Source organism: Schistocerca piceifrons, chromosome 1 (assembly GCF_021461385.2).
Source record: "Schistocerca piceifrons isolate TAMUIC-IGC-003096 chromosome 1, iqSchPice1.1, whole genome shotgun sequence".
Taxonomy (NCBI): Eukaryota; Metazoa; Arthropoda; class Insecta; order Orthoptera; family Acrididae; genus Schistocerca; species Schistocerca piceifrons.
This window is the reverse complement of record NC_060138.1, coordinates 1,055,985,910-1,055,993,225: the sequence shown is the minus strand read 5'-3', so window position 1 is coordinate 1,055,993,225 and position 7,316 is coordinate 1,055,985,910. Positions and strand designations below refer to the sequence as shown.

General features: G+C 43.5%; 1 pseudogene; it reads right to left on the bottom strand.

Moving 5' to 3' along the window:
• Positions 1–5,031: 5,031 nt before the first annotated feature.
• On the bottom strand, positions 5,032–5,149 carry LOC124726555 (annotated as a pseudogene).
• Positions 5,150–7,316: the final 2,167 nt, after the last annotated feature.

Sequence of the window (7,316 nt, the reverse complement as noted above, 5' to 3'; positions counted from 1 at the left end):
AGTAAACACATATTAGCACACTCACGTAAACAGGACCATTCAAGATGGAGTAGTTCAAATGGTTTAAATGGCTCTGAGCACTATGGGACTTAACTTCTAAGGTCATCAGTCCTCTGCAACATAGAACTACTTAAACCTAACTAATCTAAGGACATCACACACATCCATACCCGAGGCAGGATTCGAACCTGCGTCCGTAGCGGTCGCGCGGATCCAGACTGTTGCGCCTAGAACCGCTCGGCCACAACGGCGATGGAGTAGTTGCATGAGAAAATTTTATAGTTTTGTAAACAGATAAATACTTTCCACACGGAAGTGAAATATCACGAACTTTATCCATAGAACATGAAAACAACCAGCAAACGAAGTAGAACGTCGTTCTAATTGTAGGTTTAAACCCGTTTTTCAAAGTTTCAGAGAAGAGGATTATTGAACTGGAGTCATCCTATATCATCATTCCTCAATTTCTTATTGATTCCTTACTTCATTTTAACTATCTTCTGCTGTAAAGTTACGTTAATGTCCTTTAATAATTTTTACCAATTTTTGTAAGTAGTGAATTCATAAATGAGTTCAGTGTAAACTACTGCAAGGAGCCACATTTCTACTTTCAGTTGTTAAAACGGTTCGTATTCTGTCAGAGAAGAATTAACCATGGAAATAAGAATAATAGTAATGTCTATCTATTAAATTGAACGAAACACTTCAAATAATTTATTACGGATTGTCTCGTCGCTCTTCTTACCCAGATCTGAGAAATCTTAGATACCTGTGAAATCGCCTCTGTAGATGTGGATGTTCACCAGGCCAAATATTAATCATCGTCTTAAAGGATCCAACTGGTTGCATGGGAAAACTGGTGCACATCTGGTGTACAACGGGTATCAGGCAGTCACGTGACCCTCCACCGCTGACGCACCGAAATGATGTGTATATGCCAGTCGGTTATATAAAATCAAGATATGTCGACAAGGCAGTATAAGAGAATGAAGAAATAGGTGTTGTGTTAACCGTGCTGATTGCCACACCGTGGACAACGTTGCCGGATTTGTTGGTGCGCAACGAAGACTGTCCAATGTGTCTACGTGGAATGGTGTATCCCCGCAGCCGTTTTACACTTGGGAAGAACAACAGTCCCAGTCATAAACGGATCCCCAGCGACAGTGCCTGGATACGAATGTCACGACTTTCAAAGACAATCTGTCTCACGCCCGAGTGGAAATGCCGCTGTCAGTGAATACGGGTACATCTCAACCAGTTTCCGAACAATCATTGCACTGTATGAAGTGGACAATAAAATCGTATACCTAGCAGATGACTATTGCTCACAGCGCACTTAAAAAGTTGTAGATTTTCAGTGGGCTAAACAATATAGAAACTGAATTTGTTAAAAACAGTCTTGGTTGCAATTTTATTTTTTTTTTATTTTTCAACGACGCGTTTCGCCTTATTGCAACCGAGACTGTTTTTAACAAATATCGTTAAGCACTGGTTTGCTGTTATGCCACTTATGGAGTGGAAGAATATAGAAACTTTTCATTAGCAGACTGGAGGAGTATAGTATTGTCCGACAACTTGCGATATTACCTCTTCTCAAGTGATGTATGTTTCGGGTACACTGATGGTCTAGAAAGGTGTATAGCTCTAGTAGTATCAAGATGGATTAAGTACTTTATATCATCATGTACTTCATACATTAAAATTCTGAAAAAATTGTTGTTTTTATTTATTTCTTCTACCAGATTACCTAATTGTTTTAAAATTTTCAGTAAAATTTAACGGCAAAAAATTTGAGCCTTAGTAGTGGATGTGACTTTTCACAAGAAACGTCATATTCATATTTCTTTTGTATCCCGCCTGGAAGGCACAGCGCCGGCTAGAGGGAGCTGTCGTCGATGTCGTAGTGCCAACCTAAGAACTTGTACCTACACTGTGGCATCGTGGCTATCGATAGCACAATTTCCATGTTCAGAACCTTTCTTACAAATCAACATATCTATAAAAAAACGTTATGAATAAAAGTCATCGACATTTAACGATAGTCGCATTTTTAATTTTTTGTGGTGTTCATAAAGTAACGCTCCCCCTCCACCTTTTGGTTGTATACGTTACGGAAAATGCGCTGATATTGCTAAGAGTGTGCTGAAGGAGATTTTCAGGTTCTGGCTCCCACTTACACATCAATAATTATATAAAAGGTATGTTGTTAATAAAAGTTAAGAACAATTTACGAAACTCTTTTTTCTTTTGGTGGGCGTAATGTAAGCTACGTCCCCTGCCTGGTAGTACACGTTGTGGACAGTGCGTCAGTGTTGCTAGGCTTAACCCGCAGTGTGTGTGTGTGTGTGTGTGTGTAGAGGAGATGGGACGGGGGCTGGGGGAGTTCAGAGCGGAAGTGGTTTTGTTATGTTTTAGAGCGTTTTTTATACCATGTTTAGACCTACTCATTCAGGTACCGTGAATATAAACCAAAAGGTTTCCACCTATATCCTCAGTGATCAAGTGTTTCTATATCTGCATAGCTAGTACGTTTTGGACACTCTTGCCTTCTGATGTGAGAACTGCCATGTTCAAAGGGTGCACGCAAACATCCCTGCTTTAATAAACATACAGGCACCCTATGGCATCTCGAGCGGCTCTCTAATTCACCCTGACTTAATCCCTCAGAAAACGTGTAGGGATATTTGGAACAGCTTGTGAGATATAGAGGACAACTTCCCCGCAATTTGTCGCTCTATGGGATGTAATCATCACGAAAGACTTCATCTTGATATGGGGCACCTGAAGAAACTTGTGGACTCTTGTTCTCTCCGAATAAAGACCATTATGAAGGCTAGAAGCAAGATGAGAGCAATTTTTTTCAGTGTGTTTGTTTTTGTCAGTTAAGAGAGTAGAGTAACCACACAGTGCCGAGGTATATAACTTGCTAAGACTAATACTTCCCAGAACCACTGGAAGCCTACTAAAATACTCTTTACGAGGTGTGTGAGAAAAGTAATGAGACTGATTTTTTGATCTACCAAAGTTTCTATTTATTTATTTATTTTTCTCAAACAACAATGTTGCCTCCTTCAAAGTAGTTCCTTTCGGAAGCTATACACCGGAGGATTTGTTGTTCCCAGTCTTGGTAAGACAGGTGAAAGCTTCAACTGCTAGGGCCTTCAAAGTTCCGGTCACATTCTTTTGAATGTTCTCCATAATCCCAAAACGGCGTCCTTTTAAGATATTGTTCAATTTTGGGAAAAGAAAAAGTCACAAGGCCTCAGATCACGTGAATAGGAGGGCTCTGGAACAACAGGAATGTCTTTTAAGGTACAAATTTCTGTAATGGAAGTGGCCATGTGACATGGGACGTTGTCATGATGCAACATGCACTTACCTGCAATGTCCGGTATTATTCGATTCACCTTATTCCTCAGAACATCGAGTTGACAGTATGTTCTGCATGAACAATCTCCGAAGAGCACGCATACATTCGACATTTTGGTCGGTTTTTGAAGTTAAATGTCTCCCTGAGCGAGGTTCACCTTCAACGTGTTCTAGAGTTTCCAAAAAATGATTTTTGCCAGAGAAAACTTATCCTCTTGGTCAGGAATGTTCCCCATAGGCCTGTTTCAACTTTTCAAAGGTCACACTCGCCGATTCACCAAGTTTAACACAAAACGCGATGGCTTAACGTTGCTCCAAATTCCGCTGTTTCGTTTTGGTAACACACAATAAAAAGACTTCACTGATGGCGCTATCAGAAATGATGTATGGAGCTGAAACTCGAACTGAGCATCTGGAAAGGATGTATACACCGGCCTACATACGCAGAACAACACAGCGTTGCCAGATCGCACGCAGTGTTGTCAGCCTCACTACTTTTCTCACACACCTTGTAATCCAAGACGCTAAAGCTTGGCTGACAGAGAGACAGATATACCTGCAACTGTTTTGATATTAGATGTAGAAACTGATAAACTGTGCAGATACTGAGTGTTTGAAGAGGACAAGGTTTTATTTGGCCCTTTGTAGGACTCTTTGTAGCTGTAGCTGGAAGTTTGGGCGGTCCGCGGAAGGCTCGAGTTGGGCGAGGCGGCAGCGTCGCGACACGACGGCGTCGAGTGGTCAGGTGAGCTGCGCCGACCACGCAGATTGCGCCGTATTAGGCCGCCCGCCGTGACGTCACGGCCCCACCTAGGCCGCCAAGCGTTCAGCGCGTCTAATATGGTGCACCCCACGCAGGTCAACGGATCCGCGCTTCTTCGCCACACTGCTTCCTGGATTGCGGCAGCCTCCTTTCAGGGTGCCCCCTACAGGTAGACGAACGTCGAGTCGATGACCCTAGGGGATACGTCGTAATCCTTACAACACAAAAAATCTATAAAACTTACAGCTCGTCCAGAGCAGGAAGTGTTTCTTTCCAATTTTTGCTCAATGTCGAAGTAATCCCGTGGCTGAATGACATACTGAGCAACTACCAGCCAGATGAAAACATTTTTTTTTTTGTGTAACATCAACAACTGGGATAGATGTTGATGGCGTTGAGCGTATTGCTTCGTTGATGGATCATTACTGGTATTGCACGTTCTGAAAGGGGTCGCCTTGTCACAAGACACGAAGAGTCCGATTCTATTAGAATATATGCTTACTCCGTTGATAACTAAAGAAGATTTCAAAAGTTGATTCTCTTCTTCCGTTGTTTCGTTACCGATGAAGAAAAAAAAAAAAAAGATTCAAATGGTTCCGGACTCAAGCGCCTACAACCGCTCGGCCACATCTGCCTGCTTACCGGTGAAACTCAGTTGTAAGACTCTCCTGCAATTCTCACCGACGGCTGATATCTGCAGCACTCCGTCTTCAGGCCACGAGTGGCCTACCGAGACCATCCGACCGCCGTGTCATCCTCCGTGGAGGATGCGGATAGGAGGGGCATGGGGTCAGCACACTGCTCTCCCAGTCGTAAGATGGTATTCTTCACAGAAGCCGCTACTATTCGGTCGAGTAGCTCCTCAATTGGCATCACGAGGCAGAGTGCACCCCGAAAAATGTCAACAGCGCGTGGCGGCCTGGATGGTCACCCATCAAAGTGCCGACCACGCCCGACAGCGCTTAACTTCGGTGATCTCACGGGAACCGGTGTATCCACTGCGGCAAGGCCGTTGCCGCGGATATCTACAGAAGTGTGAAAATTAATTGGGACACGAAGATCAAATTTTAGATGTGCATATTTGTTACTATATGTATAATACTGTTAGTAGCTCAATGAATAGTTATAACTAATTTGTCCTCCTTTGCTTTGATGATCTTCTGCAAACGTTGTGACATGGACTTAAGCAGGTTAGAGCAAATGTTTCCTAGTTCGTCGTCATGACTCCACACTTCTACCACATTTACCAATATGTATCCTTTTGTTGAACAGTCCAATTTACCGAGACGCCATTTCGATATACTCCACAAGTTCTTAATGGGACTTAAGTCTAATGAATTACCAGGACACTGAAACACGTTAATCTTGTTTCCTTCCATGAACGTCTCGACTACTTTTGATGTGTGACACAAGGCCAGATCATGTTGAAATGTTCGTCCATCATCTGCAAAGGGCTGTAGAAATGGCACAATGCTGCGCCTAAGGCTTTCCATCTATGTGGCTGAATTCATCGAGACATCAACTGGAAATTGTGCAGCAGGGCCACTTGCAGTGAGGAAAGCCCAAAACATTTTTGGGCGGGCACTTTACAATCTGTTCAAGCTGCTTAGCTCTCATCTTATCATGGATGCTTCGCCTGACAACCCTTACTCTTGTAACCTCGAACAATAAAATGTGACTTGTCACTGAAAAATACACTTTTCCAGTCACTGGAGATAGAAGGTTTGTGTATTTTGGCTCATACCAACAGTTTTTTTCCTTCGTTGTAGGTGTTAACTGCTTCTTTATTAGCCTCCGTGCCTTCCGCTCAAGATCAAGAAACCTACGTCGTAATGTTGAAGAGTCAGTTTCAACCCCAGTAGCCAATAAATCTCTCTGAAACTGACTTGTTTTGTGAGGATGAAGTTTAGTATTTTTAAGTAGGATTTTGTCAGCTCTAGGGGGTGGCTTTTCGTTTTCATCCACATATGCCTTTTTCTTTTGAAGGCAATGAGGCAGTATCAACGTGTACTCTAATAAACCTTTAAATATTAGGTTTTCCCACACCCACAACAGAGGCAATGTCTCTTATAGTCATAGATGTGTGTTCCTGAAGAGCAAATATTTTGGCCCGCTTCTTAGGTGAAGTGTCCATTTTAACACAAACATAAAGTTTTCTTGTCAAGAACACGGAAACACACTGACGGAAGAAAATGGCAACACTACGAAGTTGTAGGACACAAACTAAATCTGATATGCGTGTTTCTACATCTGAAAGATGGTTCAAATGGCTCTGAGCACTATGGGACTTAACTGCTGAGGTCATCAGTCCCCTAGAACTTAGAACTACTTAAACCAAACTAACCTAAGGACATCACACACAGCCATGCCCAAGGCAGGATTCGAACCTGCGACTGTAGCGGTCCCGTGGTTCCAGACTGTAGCACCTAGAACGGCCGGCTAGAATCCAATGGTCCTGAGCGCTACTTACTTTTGAGACTGGACGCGGTTAGTTGACGTTAGTCCAGACTGTCATTAAGGCGACAAAAAAGCCACTATCAGCACCTCACTGAGTTTGAACGAGGTCGTCTAATAAGGCGACAAGTAGCCGGATGTTCGTTCTGCGATACTGCAGAAAGACCTGGCAGGAATGCAGCAACAATACATGACTGATGGCAGCGCTGGTCAGCAGAATGTACGGTCGCAGGAAGACCGGGCTCCGGACGGTCACGTGGCACTACCGAGTGGGAAAACCATCGTGTTCGACGTATGGTTCTGGCACACCGCACTGCATTTTCAGCAACAATTTGAGCAACAGTTAGTGCCACAGGGACACAATGAACTGTTACAAATCGGTTACTTCAAGCACAGCTCCGAGCCAGACCCCCTGTAGCGTGGCCATTCGCGACCACAGTAGTGTCAAGCGAAAGCTCATTAGAGGGCAGGGTGTAGGTCTGTTGTGTTTGCTGATGAAAACTGGTTCTGCCTCGATGCCTACACCCGGAGTTATCGTCTGAGGTGCGATTTTGTGTGACAGCAGAAGCAGTATTGTGATTACCCCACGCACCTTGGTTGAAAATTTGATCGTCAGTCTGGTGATTCGACCTATTGTGCTGCCATTCATGAATCACATTCCAATTCCAGGGGATGTTCACCAAAAGGACAACTGTCTCCCATGTACCGCTGTTGCAACTCAACATGATCT